The sequence below is a fragment of the Panthera leo genome, chromosome B4 (genome assembly GCF_018350215.1).
Source record: "Panthera leo isolate Ple1 chromosome B4, P.leo_Ple1_pat1.1, whole genome shotgun sequence".
In the NCBI taxonomy this organism is placed as follows: Eukaryota; Metazoa; Chordata; class Mammalia; order Carnivora; family Felidae; genus Panthera; species Panthera leo.
Genome location: NC_056685.1, coordinates 111503167 through 111521081, shown reverse-complemented (window position 1 = coordinate 111521081; position 17915 = coordinate 111503167).

Here is a 17915-nt window from a genome sequence, read left to right as displayed (position 1 = left end):
AAAAATCTTGCCAGAATAATCAAATCATACTACTCCAGTTGTCTTCTTTGTCAGACGTAGGTAATCTCAGGAATATGGTTAATGCCTTTAAATTTGACCAGCCTTGATAAACCATGGCTGATTTATCTTAACTGTTTTATCAAGGTTTCCAGTTTTGCCTCACAGGACATGCCTACCAGTTTACTGAGAAACTGTCTTAGCCAGGAGTACCAAAACCCGGTTTTCAGCCCTCTGATATTTTGCCCTAGTGAGATGGAGGCCAAGAGTCTAAAATCCAATCACACTTACTTTCCAAGGTATTTTACAGATGTCCCATTCCACTCTCAGGGGTGACTCTGTTATCACCATTGTTATTATCACTAACATGAATGATAATTGTATACTAGCTACCACTCTGAAGTAGCAAACATGTGTGCTGAGAGAAGTGTTTCTCTTGGGCCACTCATTCACTGGTTTATTTAACCAACAAATATTTATTGAATGACTGTTATGCACCAAGTATTGTTCTAAATGCTAGGGGCACAGGTGTTAATAAATTATAATCCCTTCCCTCATAGTCTGTTCATAGTTTGGGAAGAAAAATGTAATGGAAATTTATAGGGTAGGTCAATACTATAAAACATGTATATCCAAAGTGCTCCATTTAAAAGGAAGGGAAAAGTGGTTAGTTACGTTTGCTGGGAAGGCTTCACAGAGCAGGTGACAGTTTCCTATTCAAGGTAAAACTGGAAGGATAAGTGAGGAAGTCGAATATTCATTCTTTCATTCAACAAATATTTATTGAATGACTACTGGAAGGTAGGTGCTGTTCTAAACACCGGTGATACATCAGTGACCATACAAAAATTTCCTGTTCTTGGAGCGCCTGGGTGGCTCAGTCAGCTAAGTGTCTGACTCTTGATTTCAGCTCAGGTCATGACCTCACAGTTCAAGGGATCGAGCCCCACATTGGGCTCTGCATTGACACCACGGAGCCTGCTTGGGTTTCTCTCTCTCTCCCTTTCTCTCTGCCTCTCCCCTGCTCTCTTCTCTCAAAATAAATAAATAAACTTGAAAAAAAAAATGTCCTGTTCTCATGATGCTTTTATTACTGTGAGAGGAGAGAGATTTAAAAAAAACAAAACAAAACAAAACAAAAACCTAAATAGATAAAATTGATTCCAGGTAATCATAGGATTTATGCTTATGAATTTAAAAAGAAAAAAAAAAAAGGAAGGGATCAAGAGTGTCAGGAGTGGGAGAGGTTGCTATTTTAAATAGGAGGCCAAGGGAGCCTTCTCTGGAATAATGACATCTGAGGAGAACCCTGAAGGAAGTAAAGGAATAATCCATGCAGATACCTAAGGAAAGAGCATTTCAAGCAAAGAGAACAGAATGTTCAAAAGACCAGGGGCTGGACATGGCTCGCATTTCCAGTGTGGCTGAAGCAGAATGCAGTGGGGTCTGAGAATTGAGCAGCACCTTGGAGGTTACTCTAAGGACACCTACAGAATAAAGTCTTTTATTCTGAATTCTTTAGCCAGTGGGGGATTGGAGCAGAGTGATACTAACTGCCTTCCATTTCGAAAGCATTGAGAATAGACTGTAAGGGGGTAGGGGTTAAGTAGGGAGACCAGTCAGGAGGCTACTGCTGTAATGCAGGCTGGAAATAGGTCATGTTCCAGAAGGCAGCAGTGAAGGTAGTGAGAATTTATCAATTTCTGGATCACATTTTGAAGGTAGAACCACCAGGAGTTATTGATACCTTTGATAAGAATTATAAGAGGAAGGGGGTCAAGTATATCTCCAAGGAGGATTTTAGCTACAACTATAAGAATGGAGCTGTCTCCACAGAGCTCACCTCAGTTAAGTGGGTGAGAAAATTTTGAGCATCTCCATGTGTTAGGGCCTGCATAGGTGAAGGAGGGTAATAGATGCCGCTGTTTGGCACAAACAGTTTGTATCCCAAAGAGGCATTTCTGCACAATTTAATAATAATAGAATTCCATCCTTAGAAGAGAAAAGACAGAGATTCAGAGACAAGCAAGAGAAAATCCCCTAATGATGTCAAAGATTGGACACAGTCCTCTCTCCCCAAATTTCCAAATGATTCCAAAATAAAAGTAATAGAGTAGTCAAAGATTATATTAAGTCAGCAGGGAACTGAATTACTATATACAAATAAAAATAACAAACTGAATAAAATTAATGACAATAGGAATGCATACAATGGTAAATTCTCAAATTGGGATGTAATAGGAGTATGTAAATACAAAAGGTCATTGTGCATAGGAAGGAAAACACCTTGAACCAGGAGTTGAAAAGTCTGGGTTCTCTTCCTAACATTGACTTTTGGGCAAATTAATTAACTCCTAGCTTTCAAACAAGGATATTTTTACCCCCAGGGCATGTCTGTGCCGATGTGCTAAAGAGTAAAGGTTAAATATTACATTTAAAATGGCATTTAAACCTCAATTTTGCTGAGGATAAGAGGTTTCTCCTTTTAAAAAATCAAACAAATGTGACTGCATAATTGAGTAAAAAAATAATTGTTAGGATTGTTTCCCACTGATCTGGCCTTTATTTATTGAGTTTCTACTATGTGCCAGCCACTATTCTAGGCAATGGGCATATACTAATGAACAAGATAGCCACAGACCTGACTTCCAGGGCTTGTTATCTTATAGGGAAGACAAATACTGTATAAGTAATTAGGGAATGAAGCATGAGTTTCCAATAAGTCGCTTCCTTGTAGCAAGCCCCAGACCACCGAGAATGGAGGGCACACATGCATTCCCTTCTAATAGTAAGAGTATTTGGGGGAAATGTATGATGAAAACTAACTTAAGTTATGAATCTTGATAGCTTGGAATGGAAAAAAACATTTAGAATTGTGTTCCTTGGGTCCTCTAAAAAACAATCGCCAAGAATGGATTAAACATGCAGGCATTTTATTAGGGGAAAGGCCTATGAGGAAAAAAGGGGGAGAAGGTTGCAAGAGCCATCCGATCATGATGCACGTCCGACCCCAGTGAAAGAGAAATGGATGTGACAGAAGGGTGGGTGGAAACACCCTAGTTTGTCATGCAGTCTAAGGAATTTTTGTTCTTAAACTAAAGTCAGCCCGTGTTATCATCCCTGACACCCTCAGTTACTGGCTGGAAGCTGCCAGTGGGAGGCATGGCCTGTGTGTAAAAGTGGGGACAGTTGTCAGAGCACAACAGACAGTAGCTGAGTCTTCAGCGAGTGCTGCAGGGTCCTTTGGGCAGTAACATTCCCTACAATGGGAGGTATTTGAGGTGCATTCTCATGGCTGCTGAAAAAAATTTTTTTTTTCTTAATAAGCAGAGTCTTTGGAGTCAGAAATAACCTTGGTTGACTCCAGTCTCAGCTACTTAATAATTTTCTGACATTGGGCAAATTACTTGAGTCAATTGTAAAAGTTAAATGAAATAATACCTGTAATGTGCATTATACAGTGCCTAGAACATAAAAGGTGATCAATAAAAGTTAGACCTGCCTTTTTCCATTTAGCTGTAAAATACATTCATTTGTTCAACATGCATTTTTGAGGATCTTCTATATGCAAGCTATAGCAGGATGAGTATGCAAAGTGCCTAAGACATAGTCTCTGCCCTCAGAATTGATGTATTTAAAAAATATAAAAACAGGGGCACCTGGGTGTCTCCATCATTTAAGCATACAACTATTGATTTTGGCTCAGGTCATGATCTCATGAGATCAATCTCCAGATTGAGCCCACATCGGGCTTTACATTGACAGCACGGAGCATGCTTGGGATTCTCTCTCTCTCCCTCTCTCTCTCTCTCTGCCCCCCCCCCATTAAATACATAGATATTATAAATATATATATTTTAAATATAGATATTATATTATAAATGTATATTATATTTTACCACTTAGGAGCAGAAAGTACTCCTAAGTGGTAAAATATATAATGAGAAGGAAGCAGGATTTTCAGCAGGAGAAAGGAGCATTTATATCTTACTATGTGTATTGTTGCTGAAGTTGATGGCTTGAAATTCTTCCCGAGTGTTGTGAGTTTATGATACTCGGATGAATATGTTGGTGTACAATGCAAGGTTTATGAACTGTGTTGAAGAAGGGTCTGGGAAGACCGTCATTGGAGTATTGTTGGTACATCCTCATTTACCCAGCTTCTTGCCATCTGAATGTCTGGCTTTCCCAAATCATTATATTATGCCTACCAGCCCTCTTATCTGAATTGTCTGCATGTTAAACTGGACAGAGTTCCATGTGTCAGTGTGCCCCTCAGCATGTCTCCCCAAAGCCCCTTCAAGGTCCCTCTTAATGGCAGGGTAGAACATTTGTATGATTGCTCCAGGCATGTGAATTTGTACTCAGTGCATCCAGATGGTGTCAATTGAAATCAATTTAGACATGGCTTGATTATACTTCAGTGATGCGAGAACTTTCTTTCTAAGAATATGGAGAACTCAGTAGGTATTCTAGGGAAATAATTATAATAATAATTAAATGAGGCTCAATTGGAGCTGAGAGAACCAGCTTCAATTCTTAGCATGATTTACAGACCTGCTCAATGACATTAGGGAAGTTATTTGCCCTTTCTAGGTCTCATGTCCTCATCTGTGAAGTCTGTGTGTGCAGGACAGTGGGGGAGGGGGCAAAGACAACTGTCACTTATGGGCACTTAAAATTGCCGAGTACTAAGGGGCTCTGCAGCTATCATTGCAATTAATCATCAAGCAACCTTTTGAGACAGAATCACTTATTCATATATGCATTCCTTCAGCACACTCTTATTAAGAGCCTGCTTTGTAGTAGCCACTGCATTAGGTGGAGAGGTTAAAGATCGTAAATGAACAAAGTTGTTCCCCTTATTATAACATGATCATCCTTCACTGTGTCAGAGATGAAGACACTTGAAGCTTAAGGAGATGAGCTACACTGATAGTGAGTAGAGACTCTGAAAAGGTCCTTCTGACTCCAAAATACAGGGCTCTTTACCTGTATTTCTCAACTCTTTTTTTCATGATAATGAAAGCCTCCCTTCCCCCACAGAGGCTTTCTAGACATTTTTTTTTCCTAATTGTTTCCCACACCTCCATGAAATACATACTAGATTTGTCTCATTGCTTTGAGCCTTAAAGAATTTAGATTGTAATATCTAAGAAATTTTCACCCCATTGAGTGTGACAGTCCCCCTGTTGAGAATGAATGCTCTACATCACATTCTTTGTATCTTTATAGGCACCAACTCTTTTCCAGGCCCTATGACTGTTGGAGTTAAAAAAAAAAAAAAAAAAAAAGGTATGAGATGATGCATGGTTCCTACTCTCAAAGAAATGATAGTCTAGCTCACACCATCAGGTTTACAAAGCTCTTAGCCACAAGATCCCATGATTCTAATTCTTCATACATTTAGGATTACTAGACAAATTACAAAGAGAAAATGAACTGCCTTGATCTAGCAAACAAGACAATGTTTTCTTGTTATAGGTTACCAAGTAACCGTGTGGTGATCACTGCATTGCCAAGCCTCACAAAACGGGGTAGACTCTTTCTTATCTTGGAAATCTAAGGGAATGGATCTGTTAGCAACCACTCCAAATGGGTTTCCATTGCCTCCTCTCTATATCTTTTCTATCCTCGCTATCAGCTAGAAGGCCTTGTTGAAATTCATTTGGCTCACAAATGGGCTCATCATAAATAATATAGACCCCTCTCGTATCACTCACCTCCTCCACATTAATGACACTGAATGGGCACCATTAGGGGCTCTTCTTTTATTCAGAAGAAAGGATTTTGATGAATCCATTGCTTACAGACAGAAGGAAAAAAAAGCAATTCAAAACCACAATTTGAAATTAAATCTTCTGTGGTCTGAACAAGCATGATTGTCAGTTCTTTTATGCGTTTCCAACGTTGCCACAATTAATATTTTAAAAGGAGCTTCACCAGTGAAATATTTAGCAACAGAAATCTTAACATTCTTTTCCTGGTGGCGACATTCCATTGCTCAGCAAAATGAAGGGAGTCCCATCAAAGTGGCAATGGTCCTGCCAGAGGGAAATGGGTGTATGACTGCAGGGGCTTATACTTGAGCCTCTGCAAAGCCCTTCTGCCTTCACCTCTCAGAGTGATGCCCAGGATTCTGAGGAAATAGCTCTCCTCTCTGCCCTCTACCAGGCTTATGCCTAGCACCCTGGGGGATAACCACAGTTATTTATAGATAATCCCTTCTTGGAAAGGTCAGATTTTATGATGTGTTTATGACCCTCTCTGACCAAATAAGTTCACTTGCATCAAATTCTCTGGTGGTGGGGGTGGGGATAGTTTGAAACTGATTCAATTCATTTCTAAAGCTCTGTGCCTGTTGAAGCCAAGAAAGGCTGGGCTCTGTGGCCAGCACCAAAAGCTGAAAAGAAGTTGACATTTTAAGGCCAATGTTTGCTCCTCCTAGCTCCTCTTTCCCTGGTTAGAGAGCTTTACCTGTCTCTAGCCACAGCTTTTCACTCATGCAGAAAGATCCTGAAAGAGGATTCTCTGTATCCTGGTCACTTACCCTGTCTTTACTGGCCAGCGAGAAAGTCCAGTGTCACAAATCAGCTCATGAACATGTATTAGGGATGGATGTGGAATCCTGGCGGCCAGTCCCAGGCTGAGTCAAAAAGCAGCCTTTGGGGTACCTAGGAGGTTCAGTAGGTTGAGCATCCGACTTTGGCTCAGGGCATGATCTCACTGTTCATGAGTTTGAGTTTGAGCCCCACATTGGGCTGTCTGCTGTCAGTTCAGAGCCCGCTTCATATCCTCTGTTTCCTTCTCCCTGCCCCTACCCTGCTTGCATGCTCTCAAAACTAAATAAACATTAAAAAAAAAAAAAAAAAAGGCAGTCTTTGGAACTGACTGACCCTGTGCTTTGCTCATTGATGTCACATGTATGACTTCACCGCTCACTTCCACGTGTTTCTCTCCTCTCCCACCTTTCATGCAAGCTCCAGGCCCACATTTGCAACTCATGGCTTAACATTTAGGGAGCATCAAACTCTTCATATCTAAAACTAAGCCCTCAAATTCATGCCCCACAAAACAAATCCACACACTTGTATTTCTACAAAAGGCAACATCATTCCAGTCTCCTCAGCTCAAGAACTGGGAGTGTTCTTTGATTCCCTCTTCCAGCCCTCCTACCTCCTACTTAGCTAACAGTCTTGCTTCCCTCCCTTTCCCTTTACATTCACCATCTGTAGTGTCTCCTCTGCATTGTATCTGGAAAGCAGTCGAAGACCTTCACCTGTGCCTTTGATGCTGTCCCTGTCCCATCTCCTCCAGGGCTAAGGCCATCCATCATTACTCTCATCTCTTTAGATTCTCCCTCTCCTCCTGACTCCCTGTTAACAGGACTTACTATGTCTACTTCACCCTGGCCTCATCATTCACAGCCAGAGCTTTTTCATCTTGCCTAAAATTGGAAATAATCTCTCGCAGGGGTGTGGTGAGTAGACTTAAAAGTAACCAGTCTGGTTCATTGTAGGCACTTAAATTCACACATTCAACAAAACCCTTATTAGTTTCCAAACACTGGGCTGGGCACTGGGAATAATATCAATAACATTTATTCACTACTAGCCAGCCACTGTTCTAAGAGCTTTTTACACATTAACTCATTTAATAATCACAACAAATAGTTAAAATCATTGTTGATTGTACAAGCAGTTATAGTTATTATTTCTAGATGAAGATGCAAAGGTATGGAGAGAGTATGGTAAAATAAAAGTCAAACCAAGATAGGTCTTAACCACTGCACATACTTTCTCTTAAGAATATCTCAGTCTCTAGCCTCTCATGTTCTATAGACAAGGAAATAATAACAACACAGAGGGGCACCTGGGTGGCTCAGTCGGTTGAGCCTCTGACTTTGGTTCAGGTCATGATCCATGAGTTCGAGCCTGGCATCAGGCTCAGTGCTGACAGCTCAGAGCCTTGAACCTACTTTGGATTCTGTGTCTGCCTGTCTCTCTGACCCTCCCCCTCTCACGCTCTGTCTCTATGTCTCTCTGTCTCTGTCTCTCAAAAGTAAATAAACATTGGGAAAAAAATTTTAAATAATAATTACAACACAGCATAGTAAGTGCTCAGATTCAAGGAGTCCTTGGGTGTGATAGAAACAAAGGAAAGAGAAATATTTACAGAGAGGGTCAGCAAAGCTAAGCTTTGAAAGACAAATGTTAGTTTCTTTTCTTTTGTGGTCTCTTCCTTCTTCAATGATTCTAATCTCATTGCCAGAGTAACCAAAGTACAGCTCTGGTATTATCATTTTTCTGCTTGAAATGCTCAGATTTTCATTGCCTATCCATTAAAGTCCAAGCCCCTAAAATTGACAACGTTGTCTTTTCCCCCACCTGCTGTCCAGATCCTTATCTGTGCTCCTGCTTCTTCTTTCTCCAGAAGGCCCTTCATCCTATCCATCCCTGTGTCTAAAGCCTCTCTATTCTTCAAAACTATTGCTATTCATTTAAATTTTCACTAACTTTTCATCTAAACAACATCCCCCTCTGGGGCACCTGGAAGGCTCAGTTGGTTAAGCATATGACTTTGGCTCAGGTCATGATCTCACAGTTTGTGGGTTCAAGCCCCGTGTCTGGCTCTGTGCTGACAGCTCAGAGCCTGGAGCTTGCTTTGGATTCTGTGTCTCCCTGTCTCTCTGCCCCTCCCCTGCTTGTGCTGTCTCTCTCTCTCTCTCTCTCTGTCTCAAAAATAAAAATAAAACATTAAAAAAATTTTAATAAAAAAGTAAAATAAACAATATCCTTGAAATGCCAAGACTTCATTACATTCAACCTTGTGTTAAAGATTTTAATATACATATAAAGCATACATATAAATATACATTAATATAAAATATACATAATACACACACACACACACACACACACACACACACACATTTTTATGTATATATGTCACTTCTGCTGGAAATGAAGTTCCTTGGGGACAAAGCCTCTTTTGTATATTTACACAAGACACAATGCTAAAATTGTACTTAATGGAAATGCAGAAACTAGGCATCTTCACAGTCTCCTATGTCACTCATATCTCTGCCCTTCTCTCCATCCCACCCACCCCAAATTCTATCCTTACTTCTTGCTAGACAGCTCTTGCCTCACCCACTCCTCTCTATTCCCACCACCCCAGCTTTAGTTCAAGACATCATCTTCTGTTACCTTAAGTCTTGTACTCCTTAAACTGACAACTTTTACTATAAAGATTTTTCTGGCTTTGAGGGCCATACAGTCTGGACTGCTACTAGTCAACTCTGCCCAGCTAGCATGAAAGCCACATAAACACATAAACAAATAGATGTGACTATTTATAACTTTATTTATAAAACTTTATTTATAAAACAGTTTATAAAACTTTATTTATAAAAACAGTTGCTAGGCCAAATTTGCTTGGCAGTAGTTTGTCAGTTCAGTTTAAATAGATACCTAATTGTTCCCAGCACTTACGCTCAAATCCATCAGCTATGTAGAGTCAAAATGTTTCTAACTGTAAATCTGGTCATGTTCCCCCAAAACCGATAATGAACTGACCTTTGCCTTTATTACAAATCTCATTTCCTTCCATGCCCTTCCCTACCACTCCACTTCCAGTCTCCCTAGTATTCATCTAACAATCCCTACTCATCTTCCAAAATCTAGCTCAGAGCTCAATTCTTCTAGAATGTCCTCCCTATCCAGCACTACCAAAGCTAGTTATAGTCTCTTTTCCTCTATGTCTATACTTAGCATGAACTTCTTTGAATTTGAAAGTATCACAAATTGAAATTACCAAATTTGTTTGAAAACATAGTAGTCTCATCTACTAGACAGGGACCTCTTTGCAAAGAACAGGATTATCTCATCTACCTCTATATCCTCCATTTTCTGATACATATACACACTTAACAAATATTCTTTGCTTGTACAATGGTTGTTCCCAACTGAGAAATGCAGCCACTTTTCAAGACCCAAAGATATGTTTATCTCAGTGTTAGAGAATATCAGGCCAAGAAGCCAGGGAGTGGCTGAGGATAAAAGGCAGACACCTATGATTCTGTTCAGGAAGTAGAGAGCAGTTCTTTGTGGAATACTCAGAACAGTGTGAGGCAATAATTGCCTTTTCATTAGTTTTCAAAAAGAATGGAAAATCGCATGTCTTGCCAAGTGGCCTTGTAGATATTTCCTCATCCAGATTAACTACTCAGCAAAACCAAGTTGTGGGTAGGCACTAAAAAAGATTAACTTGAATGGGGTGGCAAGCTGATCACATTTGTTGGTGCTGAGTTTACAAGAAAAGGGAAGAGGGAAGTCAAGGAAAGGACAATGAGTTAGTCTGAGATAAAACAAAATGGAGGGAAGTATTTTGTTCCTATCTAAAGGCTGTGAGGTTCATCATACACATCCATAAAATGCCAAGATAAAGGCAATGAGAATTAGAAGAGGCCTTAGCAGTTCTTCTTTTATTCATGGTGTACACAGGAATCTCATTCAATCTCTGTGTGTCTCTGTCTCTCTCTGTCTTCCTCTCTCTCTCTCTCTCTCTCTCTCTCTCTCTCTCGTGTGTGTGTGTGTGTGTGTGTGTGTGTGTGTGTGTGTGTGTGAATGATAGACCAGGTAGATAAGAGCATAATAACATGACCTTCGGTGAGAGATCAAATCTCTTTCTGTGTAAGATGGATACATCACAAACTAGTCACAGATATATTCCTTTTTCCTTTGAGCAGTGCCTCTAAAGAGAAAAATATATATACAGGGCAGGGCAGAGGACTCATAGTGAAAACCACCAGAAACACTTGTAAACCATAAGTACGTCCACTGAGATAGGTTCATTAGAAGGCCCCTATCCATAGAAGTTACATCCCTGCACTCTTTTCTAAGTTATGAATTCTGTGTATCTCCAGGCATGTAAATGTCAAGACATGAAATCTAACTCTAACACTGCTCTTAGATTATAGAAGAAAAAAGTCAGAGAAATAAAAAGTCACGTCTATCTTTAGGTATGAATTTTTTTTTCTCTACAAGTTGTTTGCTTTGTAGAGTATAACATGTCCATGTTCTGCCGCACCTCTTCATACAGTGAAGGGCAAACTCAGCAGCTCATCAATTGATTAGGACAGAGAACTATATGGAGAATTCAAGCACACGAACAAAAACAAAAGAACTTACTCAACAGGCCTGAAATATCCATACTGTCTTTCTACACTGGTGAAATTACTCAGATGACTCTTTAGTCTCTTATCTAAATGCTATGAAAATAGAACCATGTCACCATTTTATCCAGCTATAATAGGGAGCTCACTTCCTTTAAAATAAGCAACACTTATTTCTTAATCTTCACTGCATGTCTGAGAATGTGGTCCAAATGCCAGGTAACTGACATGGGAAGAACCATTGCTCATGGGCCATCTCTATTGTAAGAGTCAGCCAGAAGAGAAGTAAACCTGGAATGCACTCTTCAAGCATTATTGCAGAGTTGAACAAATAAGCTTTGCATGAAAAAAAGTGAAGACAAGAGAGATACCAGCACGCACATTATATAATGATCCACTAATGGTACTGGGACCAAGAGAAGACTAGGAATCAGAGCTGATTTTGTTCTTTTGGCCTCATTGATCTATTTCTAAGGAACCTTAGGTTAATTTACATTAACCTCACTAAGCCTCTGTTTGCTCATCTATAAAGTGGAACACTTAATTTCTCTGCCTAATTCACAGGTTTATGGAGATAATCAAATCATAAATATGTGTGAAAGTGCTTTGAAACCTGTAAGATATTATAAAGGTGATACAAATATATGAATTATTGCTGTTATTTTTACTGATACATTATGAAGAAGAAATGATCAACGTAAATAAGAATGTTTATGTTCAGGTGTGTTATAGGCCTTTAACCTCAATGATAATCAAGAATAAGCCTCCCGTATACTTAGATGGGCAAGTATCAGCATAAGGGTTCAACTAATGCAGCCATTACATAATGTGTGTGTGTGTGTGTGTGTGTGTGTGTGTGACTTCTGAGGTCTTTTCCTCTGTGGTGACTAGGTGACTAGTTAGAATAGGCAACTTCTGAGGTCTTTTCCAACTTTAAGATTGCAATAGGATTCCAAATATCAATGTCTCCTGGAATATCTTGTTCCCATTGGGTGGCCACTCTTGTTAAGAGTGTTTTTATAAATGTGAGTGAGAAGCTGCCTTTTAATTACCCCCACCCACCACTTCCTAGATAACAACAGGGATAAGGATGGGGGAACCAACATTATTGAAGTCTAATTAACCATTACCTTCTCCTGAAGGATTCTATACTCCTAACTACCACCTCTAGGTTGAAATGTTGAGCTCTGTTGGCTTCCGCTCACTGCCCTTTCCTGGATTTCTTCCTAATTTGAGGGGCAGTCCTTTTCAGTCTCCTTTTCTGGCTCTTTTTCCATAAATACTCCTTAGATATTGGCATTCCCTAAAGCTCTGTTTGACCTTCTCCCTTCACACCTGAAAGTTATCACTGAGTGATTTTGACTATGCATACGTGACAAATACAACCAACAGGATGATAACTGACCAATATTTAACTACCAGGTAAATCATCTCAGCCCATGCTTCCACCTGCCTATGAAACACTTCCATATGGTATAAGTATCCTCATATCTGCATTCCCTACCTTTGAAGCTTTATCTCCCACTGTGGCCTCCATGTGCCCTAAGATTCAGACAGACATCAAATTTTAGTGAGAGAGGCCTGAATATAAGCTCCAGACTAACCCAGATTTAAATCCTAGCTCCACTGTTTCCTGGCTGTATAAAAACAGCCAACTCACCCAGCCTGTATGAGCCTCCTGTTCCTAACCTATGAAGTCTTTGATGTGAGAATTAAGTAAGGCCATTTATGTTAACCTTGGTCAGCTCCTAACACAACTCAGTTGCTTAACAAATATCAATTCCTTTCTTTTCCTCTTCAGAAATGTTCCATTACTTAAATTTTCTTAAACATGCCATGATTTACTTTCCACATAACTGTGTTGTTGCACATACTTGTTCTTTTGCCTAGAATGCCCTCTCTTTACCACCCAGTCTTCATGCCTGCCAGGCAAACTATTACACAACTCTTAAGAATGTAGTTTTCTGGAAATATTTCCTCGATAAGACCTCACTGTAGTCAGAGCCAGGTACTTCTTCTTCCAGGCCCTGGAAGCATTTTACTTCTAAGTTTATTACTTTATATCATAAATGGTTATTTATATCTGTCTCCCTCACTAAGATGTGAGCTCATGGAGAGTTCCATGTACTCAAAATCAAGCAACTGGATATAATTCCAAAGAATAGTTTGCATAATTTCAAACCACTGAGATAATACAGGCTATATTAATAAATATTATAGGGGCACCTGGGTGGCTCAGTTGGTTGAGAGTCCACCTCTTGGTTTCAGCTCAGGTCAGGATCTCACAATTCGTGGGTTTGAGCCCCAAGTCCGGCTCCATGATGCTAGTGTGGAGCCTACTTGGGATTCTCAATCTCTCTTCCTCTCTCTCAGCTCCTCCCTACTTGAGCTCTCTCTCTCAAAATAAATAAATAAATCCTAATTTAAATAATAATAAATACCTTAAATAAATATTATATTACTCAAACTACATTTGGTAGACACACCATTTAGATGGTACCATTTATTCAGTTTTTATAGTAGGTGCTGGGAACACAAAGAAAACCTAGATATTGTGCTCATCCTCTGGTATTGAGAGTAAGATCTTATATGTGCAAAGATTTACATTTTAAATTAAAATAAAATTTTAATTTGTATTTATCTGGTTTTTGCAAAAAGTTGTGTAAATGTGGCAAGAATTTTGAGTTTCTCTTTTGATTAACTATGTCCATCACCAGGAAGAAAGACTTGTAGTATCTCTATATCTCAGAACATTTTTACAAACAAGTGCCTAAGGGGCACATGGGGGCTCAGTTGGTTGAGCATCTGACTCTTGATCTCAGCTCAGGTCATGATCTCACTGTTCGTGAGATCAAGCCCCATGTCAGGCTCTGTGCTGACAGGGAGGAAGGAGCCTGCTTGAGATTCTTTCTCTCCCTTTCTCTCTCTGCCCATACCCCACTCACACATGCTCTCTCTCTGTCTTCTCTCTCAAAATAAATAAACATAAAAAACAAACAAACAAAAAAGAAACAAGTACCTGAAATCCAGTAGGGAAACTTACTGGCTCAAGTAAATGGATGCCCAGTAAAGAGCAGACGTTACAGTAGGTTAATCAAACAAGTCAGTCACGTCATCAGGGACCTAGATTCTTTTCTTCTCCCCAGTCTCCTAATTGAAAGATAATTATCAATGATAAAGCTGAATTCTCTCTTTTTCACATGAAAAGGAAAATAAAATGTCAGTCATAGAACTTCCTCCCTCTGATTGTTCAAAGGAGCTCACAAATTCAACACTGAGCCAATAACTGGCTCCAGAGGAGAGTCATGAAATAAATGATTGGCTTAGCTCTGTGTCCTTAAAGCAGTCATTACCAAAGGGAGTGGTATTCATTGTTTGAATAGAGTAAATCAGAGTGTATCTTGGAGCTGAATTTTAATTGCACTAATGTTATATAATGGAAGAGAATGAAAAATTATTAAGTCAAAGACAATATCCATGTACTGCACTATATATTTAAGTCAGGAGAGAAGGGAGGAGAAAGTGATGGTGAATCTTTAGTATACACAGGGGTCCAGGAAAGACTCTGCTTAACAGTTTGTTACTGGTTATGTATTATAAAGGAAATGGAAATACATTTATAAGTTTTTTTTTTTACTTGATTAATTTGCTCGGTGTTTCTTCCTTCCAATAAAATACATTTTCAGGGTATATAGAGGTTTTCCTTTTTATTTTTTTAACTAAAATCTATCTTGAGTGCCCCACATTATTTTGACTCCAGAGTTCTCTCTTTATTAGTTATGTCAAATGTCTGAATTAGTAATCTTAATTTTAAAAGTAAGTATTACAATGTCCCACCTAGCTGTGATAGCTTATTCACTGGAAGTGCTTTTTCAAAAACTTTAAAAAGAGTTTTTCTGTTTAGTCAGGAAAGTGTTCTCTTTCTTTCACATCTTTCTCCAATATCAATAAATTTTAACATTTTAAAAATGTGATTAATTGGTTGCTTTGATTTTTCAGGAACACTGCTAGCAAGAAGGAAAACTGTACCCTTAGAGAAATTAATAATCAAGAAATTGAACATTTACCCCTGATATGGAGAACTAGCCTTTCCCCTACCCCAACTCAAACCCAACCGCCACCAATAAAGCATACATGTGTACACATACACACACACACACACACACACACACACACACACACACACACATACATTCCCACCCATGAAGCCTCTAGGAGTGAGCATAGAACAAGATATTGATTCTCCAAACTCAAAGCATAGCATTTTGCTGGGTGTATAAGTATGCAATTGCTCATTGACAGAAGAAGGAATTGGAACTATCAGGCCAGTTTGAGCCACCCAATTTGGGGTGTGCATTCTATGGCTGAGGTCCTAAGGTTACAGGGTTGGAGGGTTAGAATGAGAAAGAGATCAAATTTCTCAATAGTGCCTCTTTTCTATTAAGTGCCCTTGGAAAATCACTGCTATTAAATACAGGCTGTGACCCCCATGAAGACCTCATATAAATGACTTAGAGTTTATTCGTTAAATTTCATTCTCCTTATGACTACTTAATTGTTATCAATTATCAGCTCTCACTGTTTCCCTGGAACAATCCTTCTGTTTCTAAAAAAGAACATTTACCAATAACAAGGTCTAAGGGTGCCAGGTTTCAGGTTTCCAGCTGGGTGTTATCACTCACTCATTCCATTTTCTGCTATTTATGTTCTAGCCTTGACCTAGGCTAGTATATCAGGGCAGGGAGTCATCTCAGCTTTCTCACATCTCGATTGTGAAAGAGGCAGACTAGACTTAGCCATGAGATTCATTCTGTAGGAATCTAGACAGGCTGCTACTGCTGTAGAAGGAGCACAGAGCTATGATTTTCAGAAGAAGACTCCAGCCCATAGACAGTTTTAATCTTTCTTCTCCTGAGAGGGAAGGAACATTTTTCTCCCACTGTAACTGTCAGACCAGCTTAGACAGACTTTCCTGCTCAAGGCCAGGTCCCTCATCTCCAGTGTGTAGACTCATAATTATAGAATTGAATGTCCCCACAGAGCCATATCAGGCTAAGAAAGTCTACCAATGCATGTCAAAAGACATCACCTTACCTTAGTGCACAGCCTGGTATTTCACAGAAGCAATATAAGATATATCCTGCAGGGGTCTTTTATGGAGTGTTGAATGAGCTCATTTAAGGTGAAGCCCTAGAACAATGTCTGGCTAAGTGCTTTATTATTATTATTATTATTATTATTATTATTATTATTATGACATGAGGCAGCCTGGTGTTATAGAAAGAATAGTGTTGTGGATAGCAAAAGATCTGGGTTTGTGTCCTGGTTCTAATACATCCTACTTGTATGGTATTGGAGAAGTAACTCAAGCTCTCTGAACTGAAACTCCTGATCTAGAAAACAGGAATAATTTAACCTCCCATGAAAGTTTTTCAAGGGATGATAAGATCAAGAAATCGGGGTTTGAGAGCCTTTAATGAACCACGAAGTGTAGTATAAATTTTAATGATTGTAGACAGCAAATATATGAAGGCAGAGACTTGTTTAGAATCAAGTTAAGTGCCCATTGATGGAATAAGCAACTCAACAAAATTTGCTACACGGATCGTAGTTTCTTTAGTGGCATCACCATCATGGCCACCATTATCCCCTCTCACTCGGATTTACCCTTCCTTCTCTAATTTTGTTTTCATTCATTTAATTAAAGCTAATAGTTGGCTGATAATGTCAGTAAGGGTTATGCCCATTGTTATATAATAACTACTCATGTTTTTATTTATTTGAAAATTTGTTTTATATTTACTATTATACTATAATATCAATAATGCCATGTGGCACATTGTAATTTTTCAAAACTACATCCCATATATTATCGTATTTAATCCTCACTACAAGTCTGTGAAGTAGGTACTTTTATTATTACCCTTACTTTATAGGTGAGGGAATTGACATTTTAAAAAGGTGGAAATCAATTCACAGTGTAGCATCATGGATACAAGCACACACTATAAAACCAGACTGTCTAAAATTCAAATTCTACCTCTACCGTGTACCTCTGTGTGACCCTAGGCAACTTATTTAAACTCTCTGGTGCCTCAGTGTGCGCTCTCTGTGTGCCTCACCTACAAAATGGAAGGAATAAAAAGTGGCTGAAAGAATTAATTAAGTCAAAATATGTAAAATATTTAGAAGAGCTATGCTTTTCTAAATTAATATTAGCTAGTATCAAAATCTAATGTGACATTCAATGTCTGCAACAGCATCAACGCAGTCTGTTTTTCCAGACTACTCTCTTCTCTGTCTTTCCACACACCCTGTTCTGCAGCCATCTTCATCCACAGCAGACCTAACATCATGCATAACATGTTATAGGTGCTTGATAAGTACTTGTTGAAACACAAATGAAGGAAAGAAGGTAGGCTCACAGGAAGGGAGGAAGGAAAGAAAGGTGGAAAGGAGGGAGGGAGGGAATTATGACAGGGCAGGGAAGGGAGGCAGAAAGGAGACTCTAGCCATTCTGTCTTTCTTCATTTAAATGCCTTACTCCCTTTATCAAAGCCATTACAGAATTTTCATTTTCCGCAAGGAGTATAAAGTATAATGAACTTTTGTAGAGTCACAAAATCATGACTTTTTTTTTGCACCTAGTTTGACATGCCTTTTCCAAATTACATCTGTTTATCTCTATATTGCCACTAAAAAGTCTTTTTTTTTCCCATCATAGACTTCCTTTGAGTGTTTT